This window comes from Pleurodeles waltl, chromosome 5 (assembly GCF_031143425.1).
Source record: "Pleurodeles waltl isolate 20211129_DDA chromosome 5, aPleWal1.hap1.20221129, whole genome shotgun sequence".
Lineage (NCBI taxonomy): Eukaryota > Metazoa > Chordata > Amphibia > Caudata > Salamandridae > Pleurodeles > Pleurodeles waltl.
This window is the reverse complement of record NC_090444.1, coordinates 24,326,682-24,340,721: the sequence shown is the minus strand read 5'-3', so window position 1 is coordinate 24,340,721 and position 14,040 is coordinate 24,326,682.

The following is a 14,040-nucleotide window of genomic DNA, read 5'->3' as shown; positions in this document are numbered from 1 at the left end:
TTTGCAGCTACTTCGGCCCCTGTGCACTTCCGGCGGAAATCCTTTGTGCACAGCCAAGCCTGGGTCCACGGCACTCTAACCTGCATTGCACGACTTTCTAAGTTGGTCTCCGGCGACGTGGGACTCCTTTGTGCAACTTCGGTGAGCACCGTTTCACGCATCCTCGTAGTGCCTGTTTCTGGCACTTCTGCGGGTGCTACCTGCTTCAGTGAGGGCTCTTTGTCTTGCTCGACGTCCCTTCTCTCTGCAGGTCCAATTTGCGACCGCCTGGTCCCTCCTGGGCCCCAGCAGCGTCCAAAAATGCCAAACGCACTATTTGCGTGTAGCAAGGCTTGTTGGCATTCTTCCGGTGGGAAAACACTTCTGTACGACTCTCCAAGGCGAGAGGGATCCGTCCACCAAAGGGGAAGTCTCTAGCCCTTTTCGTTCCTGCAGAAACCTCAGCTTGTTCTGTCCAGTCGAAGCTTCTTTGCACCCGCAGCTGGCATTTCCTGGGCATCTGCCCATCTCCGACTTGCTTGTGACTTTTGGACTTGGTCCCCTTGTTCCACAGGTACCCTAGATTGGTAATCCACAGTTGTTGCATTGCTGGTTTGTGTCTTTCCTGCATTATTCCTCTAACACGACTATTTTGTCCTTAGGGGAACTATAGTGCACTTTGCACTCACTTTTCAGGGTCTTGGGGAGGGTTATTTTTCTAACTCTCACTATTTTCTAATAGTCCCAGCGACCCTCTACAAGGTCACATAGGTTTGGGGTCCATTCGTGGTTCGCATTCCACTTTTGGAGTATATGGTTTGTGTTGCCCCTATCCCTATGTTTCCCCATTGCATCCTATTGTAACTATACATTGTTTGCACTGTTTTCTAAGACTATACTGCATATTTGTGCTATTGTGTATATATATCTTGTGTATATTTCCTATCCTCTCACTGAGGGTACACTCTAAGATACTTTGGCATATTGTCATAAAAATAAAGTACCTTTATTTTTAGTATAACTGTGTATTGTGTTTTCTTATGATATTGTGCATATGACACTAAGTGGTACTGTAGTAGCTTCACACGTCTCCTAGTTCAGCCTAAGCTGCTCTGCTAAGCTACCATTATCTATCAGCCTAAGCTGCTAGACACCCTATACACTAATAAGGGATAACTGGGCCTGGTGCAAGGTGCAAGTACCCCTTGGTACTCACTACAAGCCAGTCCAGCCTCCTACATTGGTTGTGCAGTGGTGGGATAAGTGCTTTGAGACTACTTACCACTCTTGTCATTGTACTTTTCATAAGAGAAAAATATACAAAACAAGGTCAGTGTATATACACATAGCCAAAAAGTTTTGCATTTCCTCTTTTCACTCTTTTCTAAGTGCTGAAAAGTACTTCTAACTTTCTAAAAAGTTCTAAAAAGTTTAAAAAGTTTTTTTTCTCTGTCTTTCTAAAAGCTCTGACAAACTTTTTATCTTTTACTATCACTTTAACTCTCTCTAAAAATGTCTGGCACAGGCCAAAATGTTGATCTGTCCAAACTTGCATATGATCACCTTAGCTGGAAAGGAGCAAGGAATCTCTGCATAGAGAGAGGTTTGAGTGTAGGGAAGAATCCTTCCTTAGAACTGTTAATTAACATGCTTAGAGTACAGGATAAGGCCATAAGTGCCCAATCTGGTGAAAAAGTAGCTAATGGTTCTCAATCTGATCCAGGGACTCCCCCAGGAAAAGATTCAGGAAAGAAACTTCCTAGCCTGCCCATTGCTAGACAGTCTAGCATAGTTGGTAATGATGATGAGCCACACCATATAAATAGTGTTGTCTCACATCATAGCAAAAGCATTTATTCTCACCATACTGGTAGTGATGTTTCTGTTAGCCAAGCTGTTAGGGTGGCTTCTGTAAGGGACAGGTCTCCTTCTGTCCATTCTCACCATACTTCTGTTTCAAGGCATGTCCCTCCCACCCACCCTGATGACAGATTGTTAGAAAGGGAGCTCAATAGATTGAGAGTGGAACAAACCAGACTGAAGCTCAAGAAGCAACAGCTGGATTTGGATAGACAGTCTTTAGAATTAGAGAAGGAAAGACAGAAGTTGGGTTTAGAAACCCATGGTGGCAGCAGCAGTATTCCCCATAGTCATCCTGCAAAAGAGCATGATTCCAGGAATCTGCATAAGATAGTTCCCCCTTATAAGGAGGGGGATGACATTAACAAGTGGTTTGCTGCACTTGAGAGGGCCTGTGTTGTACAAGATGTCCCTCAAAGGCAGTGGGCTGCTATCCTATGGCTATCATTTAGTGGAAAAGGTAGGGATAGGCTCCTTACTGTGAAAGAAAATGATGCTAATAATTTCCAAGTTCTTAAGAATGCACTCCTGGATGGTTATGGCTTAACCACTGAACAGTACAGGATAAAGTTCAGAGAGACCAAAAAGGAGTCTTCACAAGACTGGGTTGATTTCATTGACCATTCAGTGAAGGCCTTGGAGGGGTGGTTACATGGCAGTAAAGTTACTGATTATGACAGCCTGTATAACTTAATCCTGAGAGAGCATATTCTTAATAATTGTGTGTCTGATTTGTTGCACCAGTACTTGGTGGACTCTGATCTGACCTCTCCCCAAGAATTGGGAAAGAAGGCAGACAAATGGGTCAGAACAAGAGTGAACAGATAAGTTCATTCAGGGGGTGACAAAGATGGCAATAAGAAGAAAGATGATGAAAAATCTCAAGATAAGCATGGGGATAAGGGTAAAACCAAAGATCCCACTTCAAATCTTAAACACTCTTCAGAGGGTGGGGATAAAACAAATTCTTCCTCTTCTTCTCAACCCACACACATTAAAAAGCCTTGGTGCTTTGTGTGTAAAAACAGAGGCCATAGGCCAGGGGATAAGTCCTGTCCAGGTAAACCCCCTGAGCCTACCACCACTAATACATCAAGCTCTAGTGCCCCTAGCAGTAGTGGTACTAGTGGTGGGACTGCTGGCAACAGTCAAGCAAAGGGTGTAGTTGGGTTCACTTATGGGTCCATCATAGAAACTGGGGTAGTCAGTCCCAAGACAGTTTCTGTCACACCTAGTGGCATGGGCCTTGCCACACTGGCTGCTTGTCCCCTTACAATGGATAAGTACAGGCAGACAGTTTCAATAAATGGTGTTGAGGCCTTGGCCTACAGGGACACAGGTGCCAGTATCACTTTGGTGACTGAAAACCTAGTGCACCCTGATCAACACATCATTGGACAACAGTATAAGATTATTGATGTCCATAACTCCACTAAGTTTCTTCCCTTAGCTATAATTCAGTTTAGTTGGGGTGGAGTTACTGGCCCTAAGCAGGTGGTGGTATCACCTAGCTTACCTGTAGACTGTCTCTTAGGTAATGACCTAGAGGCCTCAGGTTGGGCTGATGTAGAGTTTTATGCCCATGCAGCCATGCTGGGCATCCCAGAGGAATTGTTCCCTCTCATTTCTACAGAAATGAAAAAGCAAAGGAGAGAAGGCCTGAAAACTCAGGATCCCTCTCCAACAACAGGTAAAAGGGGTATCACAGTATCCCCTAACCACCCTACCATTCAGGATACCATTCCTGTGGTGGGAGAAACCTCTCCTGGGGTGGCACCTGTTCCAAGGGAATCATCAGTTAGCAAAACTGTACTCCCTGAGGTAGAAGTACCTCTCTGTGGGATAACTAACATTGGTGACAGAAAGAGCACCCTTTTAGTTAACATGGAGCATCCCTCCAACCCTCCCAGAGAAACTTTAGTGCAGAAACTCTGCACTGCCTCACAACACTTAGGACAGCATCCCTGCCCTAGTGTGGAGCTGATAGGACAGCATCCCTGCCCTGCTCCAACTCAAGAGAAACAGCATCCCTGTTCTCTCTTCCAGCCATATGGACAAAGTTTTTGCCCAGCTATGGCTTTACTGAGACAGCATCCCTGTCTGGCATTTCCATCATTACAAAGAGGTTCAGTGGATAATTCCCACTGCTCTAAACTAAAACTTACTGATAGAAACTCTGAAAATACATCTTCACATTGTTGCTTAGCTAAAAAACTTCAAACAGGGTGGTTTACATCCCCACAGGGAAGTAACCATATAGTGGATGATAAAGGGAGTAACCAGTCTATTGCAGAGCTACTCTCTACTTATCACCACTTAGACAATAAAGTCTCAACTGGCCAAGGTTAGCCTTATTGTCCTTCGTTTGGGGGGGGGGGGGTTGTGTGAGAAAGTAGCCTCTTTCTAGCCTTGTTACCCCCACATTTGGCCTGTTTGTGAGTGTATGTCAGGGTGTTTTCACTGTCTCACTGGGACCCTGCTAGCCAGGGCCCAGTGCTCATAGTGAAAACCCTATGTTTTCAGTATATTTGTTATGTGTCACTGGGACCCTGCTAGTCAGGACCCCAGTGCTCATAAGTTTGTGGCCTATATGTATGTGTTCCCTGTGTAGTGCCTAACTGTCTCACTGAGGCTCTGCTAATCAGAACCTCAGTGGTTATGCTCTCTCATTACTTTCAAATTGTCACTAACAGGCTAGTGACCAATTTTACCAATTTACATTGGCTTACTGGAACACCCTTATAATTCCCTAGTATATGGTACTGAGGTACCCAGGGTATTGGGGTTCCAGGAGATCCCTATGGGCTGCAGCATTTCTTTTGCCACCCATAGGGAGCTCTGACAATTCTTACACAGGCCTGCCACTGCAGCCTGAGTGAAATAACGTCCACGGTATTTCACAGCCATTTTACACTGCACTTAAGTAACTTATAAGTCACCTATATGTCTAACCTTTACCTGGTAAAGGTTAGGTGCAAAGTTACTTAGCGTGAGGGCACCCTGGCACTAGCCAAGGTGCCCCCACATGGTTCAGAGCCAATTCCCTGAACTTTGTGAGTGCGGGGACACCATTACACGCGTGCACTACATATAGGTCACTACCTATATGTAGCTTCACAATGGTAACTCCGAATATGGCCATGTAACATGTCTATGATCATGGAATTGCCCCCTCTATGCCATCCTGGCATAGTTGGCACAATCCCATGATCCCAGTGGTCTGTAGCACAGACCCTGGTACTGCCAAACTGCCCTTCCTGGGGTTTCACTGCAGCTGCTGCTGCTGCCAACCCCTCAGACAGGCATCTGCCCTCCTGGGGTCCAGCCAGGCCTGGCCCAGGATGGCAGAACAAAGAACTTCCTCTGAGAGAGGGTGTGACACCCTCTCCCTTTGGAAAATGGTGTGAAGGCAGGGGAGGAGTAGCCTCCCCCAGCCTCTGGAAATGCTTTCTTGGGCACAGATGTGCCCAATTCTGCATAAGCCAGTCTACACCGGTTCAGGGGACCCCTTAGCCCTGCTCTGGCGCGAAACTGGACAAAGGAAAGGGGAGTGACCACTCCCCTGACCTGTACCTCCCCTGGGAGGTTTCCAGAGCTCCTCCAGTGTGCTCCAGACCTCTGCCATCTTGGAAACAGAGGTGCTGCTGGCACACTGGACTGCTCTGAGTGGCCAGTGCCACCAGGTGACGTCAGAGACTCCTTGTGATAGGCTCCTTCAGGTGTTGCTAGCCTATCCTCTCTCCTGGGTAGCCAAACCCTCTTTTCTGGCTATTTAGGGTCTCTGTCTCTGGGGAAACTTTAGATAACGAATGCAAGAGCTCATCCGAGTTCCTCTGCATCTCCCTCTTCACCTTCTGATAAGGAAACGACCGCTGACCGCGCTGGAAGCCTGCAAACCTGCAACATAGTAGCAAAGACGACTACTGCAACTCTGTAACGCTGATCCTGCCGCCTTCTCGACTGTTTTCCTGCTTGTGCATGCTGTGGGGGTAGCCTGCCTCCTCTCTGCACCAGAAGCTCCGAAGAAATCTCCCGTGGGTCGACGGAATCTTCCCCCTGCAACCGCAGGCACCAAAAAGCTGCATCAGCGATCCCTTGGGTCTCCTCTCAGCACGACGAGCGAGGTCCCTTGAATCCAGCGACTCTGTCCAAGTGACCCCCACAGTCCAGTGACTCTTCAGCCCAAGTTTGGTGGAGGTAAGTCCTTGCCTCACCTCGCTGGGCTGCATTGCTGGGAACCGCGACTTTGCAGCTACTCCGGCCCCTGTGCACTTCCGGCGGAAATCCTTTGTGCACAGCCAAGCCTGGGTCCACGGCACTCTAACCTGCATTGCACGACTTTCTAAGTTGGTCTCCGGCGACGTGGGACTCCTTTGTGCAACTTCGGCGAGCACCGTTTCACACATCCTCGTAGTGCCTGTTTCTGGCACTTTTCCGGGTGCTACCTGCTTCCCTCCTGGGCCCCAGCAGCGTCCAAAAACGCAAAACGCACGATTTGCGTGTAGCAAGGCTTGTTGGCGTCCTTCCGGCGGGAAAACACTTCTGCACGACTCTCCAAGGCAAGAGGGATCCGTCCACCAAAGGGGAAGTCTCTAGCCCTTTTCGTTCCTGCAGAAACCTCAGCTTCTTCTGTCCAGTCGAAGCTTCTTTGCACCCGCAGCTGGCATTTCCTGGGCATTTCCTAGTTCAGCCTAAGCTGCTCTGCAATGGGGAAACATAGGGATAGGGGCAACACAAACCATATACTCCAAAAGTGGAATGCGAACCACTAATGGACCCCAAACCTATGTGACCTTGTAGAGGGTCGCTGGGACTATTAGAAAATAGTGAGAGTTAGAAAAATAACCCTCCCCAAGACCCTGAAAAGTGAGTGCAAAGTGCACTAAAGTTCCCCTAAGGACAAAGAAGTCGTGTTAGAGGAATAATGCAGGTAAGACACAAACCAACAATGCAACAACTGTGGATGTCCAATCTAGGGTACCTGTGGAACAAGGGGACCAAGTCCAAAAGTCACAAGCAAGTCGGAGATGGGCATATGCCCAGGAAATGCCAGCTGTGGATGCAAAGAAGCTTCTACTGGACAGAAGAAGCTGAGGTTTCTGCAGGAACGAGAAGGGCTAGAGAATTCCCCTTTGGTGGACGGATCCCGCTTGCCGTGGAGAGTCGTGCAGAAGTGTTTTCCCGCCGAAAGAACGCCAACAACCCTTGCTAGCTGCAAATCGTGCGGTTAGCGTTTTTGGACACTGCTGTGGTCCTGGAGGGACCAGGAGGTCGCAAATTGGACCAGGAGAGAGAGGGGACGTCGATCAAGACAAGGAGCCCTCTCAGCAGCAGGTAGCGCCCGGAGAAGTGCCAGAAACAGGCACTACGAGGATGCATGAAACGGTGCTCACCCGAAGTTGCACAAAGGAGTCCCACGTCGCCGGAGACCAACTTAGAAAGTCGTGCAATGCAGGTTAGAGTGCCGTGGACCCAGGATTGGCTGTGCACAAAGGATTTCCGCCGGAAGTGCACAGGGGCCGGAGTAGCTGCAAAAGTCGCAGTTCCCAGCAATGCAGCCCAGCGAGGTGAGGCAAGGACTTACCTCCACCAAACTTGGACTGAAGAGTCACTGGACTGTGGGGGTCACTTGGACAGAGTCGCTGGATTCGAGGGACCTCGCTCGTCGTGCTGAGAGGAGACCCAAAGAACCGGTAATGCAGCTTTTTGGTGCCTGCGGTTGCAGGGGGAAGATTCCGTCGACCCACGGGAGATTTCTTCGGAGCTTCTGGTGCAGAGAGGAGGCAGACTACCCCCACAGCATGCACAAGCAGGAAAACAGTTGAGAAGGCGGCAGGATCAGCGTTACAGAGTTGCAGTTGTCGTCTTTGCTACTATGTTGCAGGTTTGCAGGCTTCCAGCGCGGTCAGCAGTCGATTCCTTGGCAGAAGGTGAAGAGAGAGATGCAGAGGAACTCGGATGAGCTCTTGCATTCGTTATCTAAAGTTTCCCCAGAGACAGAGACCCTAAATAGCCAGAAAAGAGGGTTTGGCTACCTAGGAGAGAGGATAGGCTACTAACACCTGAAGGAGCCTATCAGAAGGAGTCTCTGACATCACCTGGTGGCACTGGCCACTCAGAGCAGTCCAGTGTGCCAGCAGCACCTCTGTTTCCAAGATGGCAGAGGTCTGGAGCACACTGGAGGAGCTCTGGACACCTCCCAGGGGAGGTGCAGGTCAGGGGAGTGGTCACTCCCCTTTCCTTTGTCCAGTTTCGCGCCAGAGCAGGGCTAAGGGGTCCCCTGAACCGGTGTAGACTGGCTTATGCAGAATTGGGCACATCTGTGCCCAACAAAGCATTTCCAGAGGCTGGGGGAGGCTACTCCTCCACTGCCTTCACACCATTTTCCAAAGGGAGAGGGTGTAACACCCTCTCTCAGAGGAAGTCCTTTGTTCTGCCATCCTGGGCCAGGCCTGGCTGGACCCCAGGAGGGCAGATGCCTGTCTGAGGGGTTGGCAGCAGCAGCAGCTGCAGTGAAACCCCAGAAAGGGCAGTTTGGCAGTACCAGGGTCTGTGCTACAGACCACTGGGATCATGGGATTGTGCCAACTATGCTAGGATGGCATAGAGGGGGCAATTCCATGATCATAGACATGTTACATGGCCATATTCGGAGTTACCATTGTGAAGCTACATATAGGTAGTGACCTATATGTAGTGCACGCGTGTAATGGTGTCCCCGCACTCACAAAGTTCAGGGAATTGGCTCTGAACAATGTGGGGGCACCCTGGCTAGTGCCAGGGTGCCCTCACACTAAGTAACTTTGCACCTAACCTTACCAGGTAAAGGTTAGACATATAGGTGACTTATAAGTTACTTAAGTGCAGTGTAAAATGGCTGTGAAATAACGTGGACGTTATTTCACTCAGGCTGCAGTGGCAGGCCTGTGTAAGAATTGTCAGAGCTCCCTATGGCTGGCAAAAGAAATGCTGCAGCCCATAGGGATCTCCTGGAACCCCAATACCCTGGGTACCTCAGTACCATATACTAGGGAATTATAAGGGTGTTCCAGTAAGCCAATGTAAATTGGTAAAAATGGTCACTAGCCTGTTAGTGACAATTTGGAAAGAAATGAGAGAGCATAACCACTGAGGTTCTGATTAGCAGAGCCTCAGTGAGACAGTTAGTCACTACACAGGTAACACATTCAGGCACACTTATGAGCACTGGGGCCCTGGGTTACCAGGGTCCCAGTGACACATACAACTAAAACAACATATATACAGTGAAAAATGGGGGTAACATGCCAGGCAAGATGGTACTTTCCTACACACAATTATTAAGAATATGCTCTCTCAGGATTAAGTTATAAAGGCTTTCATAGTCAGAAACTTTACTGCCATGTAACCACCCCTCCAAGGCCTTCACTGAATGGTCAACCAAGTCTACCCAGTCTTGTGAAGACTCCTTTTTGGTTTCTCTGAACTTCATCCTGTACTGTTCAGTGGTTAAGCCATAACCTTCTACGAGTGCATTCTTAAGAACTGTAAAATTATTGGCATCACTTTCTTTAACAGTAAGGAGCCTATCCCTGCCCTTCCTACTGAAAGATAGCCATAGGATAGCAGCCCACTGCCTTTGAGGGAACTCCTGTTCAACACAGGCCCTCTCAAGTGCAGCAAACCACTTGTTAATGTCATCCCCCTCCTTGTAAGGGGGAACTATCTTGTGCAGATTCCCAGAAACATGCTCTTTTGCAGGATGACTATTTGGAATACTACTGCTGCCACCATGGGGTCCTAACCCCAACCTCTGTCTTTCTCTTTCTAAATCAAAGGACTGCCTATCTAAATCCAGCTGTTGCTTCTTGAGCTTCAGCCTGGATTCTTCCACTCTCAATCTATTGAGCTCCCTTTCTAACACTCTGTCATCATGGTGGGTGGGAGGGGCATGCCTTAACACAGAAGTATGGTGAGAATGAACAGAGGGAGACCTGGCCCTAACAGATGGCACTTTAAAAACCTGGCTAACAGAAGTAACACTCCTACTGTGATGAGAACTCACATTAGTACCAGCATTGCTAGGTGGCCTGCTAATGGGCAGGTTGGGAAAGTTTCCTTCTAAATCTTTTGCTAGGGGTGCCCCAGGATCAGTTTGGGAACCATCAGTTAATCTCTCAACAGAAGTGCCACCTAAGGTCTTATCTTGTTCAATGAGCATATTAACCAACAGTTCTCTAGAGGGATTCTTCCCTACCCCTAAACCTCTATCAACACAGAGACTCCTTGCTGCCTTCTAGCTAAGGTGGTCATATGCAGTCTTGGACAGATCCAGAGTTTGATCTGTGCCAGACATAATAGAAATGGTTTAAGGGACAGAAAAAGTGAGAAAAAAGTTTTCAGAACTTTTTGAAGGACAGAAAAAAAACTTTAAAAACTTTTTAAGAACTTTTTGAAAGTTTAGAGGTACTTTTCAGCACTTAGCAAAGAAGTGAGAGAAGAAAAACAAAACTTTTTGGTTAGGTATACATACACTGAACTTGTTTAGTATATTTTTCTCTTATGAAAAGTACAATATGACAAAGTGGTAAGTAGTTGCAAAGTACTTATCCCACCGCTGCACAACCAATGTAGGAGGCTGGACTGGCTTGTAGTGAGTACCAAGGGGTACTTACACCTTGCACCAGGCCCAGGTATCCCTTATTAGTGTAGAGGGGTGTCTAGCAGCTTAGGCTGATAGAAAAGGTAGCTTAGCAGAGCAGCTTAGGCTGAACTAGGAGACGAGTGAAACTCCTACAGTACCACTAGTGTCACTTGCACAATATCATAAGAAAACACAATACACAGATATACAAAAAATAAAGGTACTTTATTTTTATGACAATATGCCAAAGTATCTCAGTGAGTACCCTCAGTATGAGGATAGCAAATATACACAAGATATATGTACACAATACCAAAATATGCAGTAATAGCAATAGAAAACAGTGCAAACAATGTATAGTCACAATAGAATGCAATGGGGGCACATAGGGATAGGGGCAACGCAAACCATATACTCTAGAAGTGGAATGCGAACCACGAATGGACCCCAAACCTATGTGACCTCATAGAGGGTCGCTGGGACTGTAAGAAAACAGTGAGGGTTATTAAAATAGCCCACCCCAAGACCCTGAAAAGTGGGTGCAAAGTGCACCTAAGTGCCCCAAAGAGCACAGAAGTCGTGATAGGGGAATTCTGCAGGAAAGACCAACACCAGTAATGCAACAATGATGGATTTCCAGACGAGAGTACCTGTGGAACAAGGGGACCAAGTCCAAAAGTCACGATCAAGTCAGGAGTGGGCAGATGCCCAGGAAATGCCAGCTGTGGGTGCAAATAAGCTGCCACCGGATGGTAGAAGCTGTGGATTCTGCAAGAACGACAAGGGCTAGAAACTTCCCCTTTGGAGGATGGATGTTCCACGTCGTGAAGAGTCGTGCAGAAGTGTTTCCGTGCAGAAAGACCGCAAACAAGCCTTGCTAGCTGCAAGGGTCCTGGTTAGGGTTTTTGGATGCTGCTGTGGCCCAGGAGGGACCAGGATGTCACCAATTGCGTTAGGAGACAGAGGGGGCGTCCAGCAAGACAAAGAGCCCACTCAGAAGCAACCAGCACCCGCAAAAGTGCTGGAACAGGCACTACAAAGTGGAGTGAACCGGAGCTCACCCGAAGTTGCACAAGAGGGTTCCACGAAGCCAGAGGACAACTCAGGAGGTCGTGCAATGCAGGTTAGAGTGCCGGGGACCCAGGCTTGGCTGTGCACAAAGGAAATGTGTACCCTGTGGTACTTACACCCTGTGCCAGGTCCAGTTATCCCTTATTAGTGTAGAAGAGGTGTTTCTAGCAGCTTAGGCTGATAGAAGGTAGCTATGGCAAAGCAGCTTAGGCTGAACTAGGAGACATGCAAAGCTCCTACTATACCACTTATATCATATGCGCAATATCATAAGAAAACACAATACTCAGAGTTACTAAAAATAAAGGTACTTTATTTTTATGACAATATGCCACAAGTATCTCAGTGAGTACCCTCAGTAGGAGGTAAGTAATATACACAAGTTATATGTACACAAACCCAAAACAGGTAAGTAAGAGTAAGAAAAGTAATGCAAACAATGTAGAATTACAATAGGATGCAATAGGTGAACATAGGTCTAGGGGCAACACAAACCATATACTCCAAAAGTAAAATGCGAATCACGAATGGTCCCCAGACCTATGGGAGCTTGTAGAGGGTCGCTGGGACTGTAAGAAAACAGTCAGGGTGTCCAAAATACCCCACCCCAAGACCCTGTAAATTAGGAGTAAAGTACACCTACTACCCCAAAAGGACACAATAGTCGTGATAGGGGGATTCTGCAAGAACAACAAACACCAGCAAAGCACTGAAGATGGATTCCTGAACCTGAGGACCTGCAAAGCAAGGGGACCAAGTCCAAGAGTCACAATAGTGTCCAGGGGGGGCAGGGGCCCAGGAAACCCCAGATGAAGTTGCAAGGAAGCTGCCTCTGGATGGAAGAAGCTTGGAATTCTGCAACAACAAAGAGGACTAGGAACTTTTCCTTTGGATGGAAGATGTCCCACGTCGTGCTGAAGGTTGTGAAAGTGTTTTCGCGCAGAAATACCTCAAAGAAGCCTTGCTAGCTGCAAGGGTTGCAGTAGAGGTTTTTGGGTGCTGCAGGGGACCAGGAAGGACCAGTATGTTGCCCCTTGGAGGAGGAGACAGAGGGGGCACTCAGCAACTCACAGAGCCCCCACAGAAGCAGGCAGCACCCGCAGAAGTACCGGAGCAGGTACTTAGAAGATTTGTGAACTGGAGCTGGCTCTGAGTCACAAAGGAGGGTCCCACAATGTCGAAGGTCAACTCAGCGGGTTGAGCACTCCAGGGCGGAGTGCTAGGGATCCAGGCTGGGTTGTGCACGAAGGAAATCCTGGAAGAGTGCACAGGAGCCAGAGCAGTTACAAATCACGCAGTACTAAGGTTTGCAGTCTAGCGTGGGGAGGCAAGGACTTTCCTCCACCAAACTTGGACTGAAGGATCACTGGACTGTCGGAGTTACTTGGATAGAGTTCCTGTGTTCCAGGGACCACGCTCGTCAGGATGAGAGGGGACCCAGAGGACCGGTGATGCAGTCTTTTGGTGCCTGCGTTAGCAGGGGGAAGATTCCGTCAACCCACAGGAGATTTCTTCTTGGCTTTCAGTGCAGGGTGAAGGCTGACAACCCCAGAGCATGCACCACCAGGAAACAGCCGAGAAAGCCGGCAGCATGAGGAGCTACAATGTTGCTGTTAGTCATCTTGCTACTTTGTTGCAGTTTTGCAGGCGTCCTGGAGCAGTCAGCGGTCGATCCTTGGCAGAAGTCAAAGAGGGAAGTGCAGAGGAACTCTGGTGAGCTCTTACATTCGTTATCTGGAGAATGGTATTGGGGTGACAATTCCATGATCTTAGACATGTTACATGGCCATGTTCGGACTTACCATTGTGACGCTATACATAGGTAGTGACCTATGTATAGTGCATGCGTGTAATGTTGTCCTTGCACTCACAAAGTCCGGGGAATTTGCCCTGAACGATGTGGGGGCACCTTGGCTAGTGCCAGGGTGCCCACACACTAAGTAACTTGGCACCCAACCTTCACTAAGTGAGGGTTAGACATATAGGTGACTTATAAGTTACGTATGTGCAGTGTAAAATGGCTGTGAAATAACGTGGACGTTATTTCACTCAGGCTGCAGTGGCAGTCCTGTGTAAGAATTGTCAGAGCTCCCTATGGGTGGCAAAAGAAATGCTGCAGCCCATAGGGATCTCCTGGAACCCCAATACCCTGGGTACCTTAGTACCATATACAAGGGAATTATATGGGTGTACGAGTGTGCCAATGAGAATTGGTAAATTTAGTCACTATCCTGCAGTGACAAATTTAGAAAGCAGAGAGAGCATAAACACTGAGGTTCTGGTTAGCAGAGCCTCAGTGATACAGTTAGGCACCACACAGGGAACACATATAGGCCACAAACCTATGAGGACTGGGCCCTGGCGGGCAGGATCCCAGTGAGACAGTAAAAACACCCTGACATACACTCACAAACAGGCCAAAAGTGGGGGTAACAAGGCTAGAAAGAGGCTACCTTCCTACAGAAGTGTCGCCCTATAGTCTAATAGTAAAGATTGTAAGAGGTAAG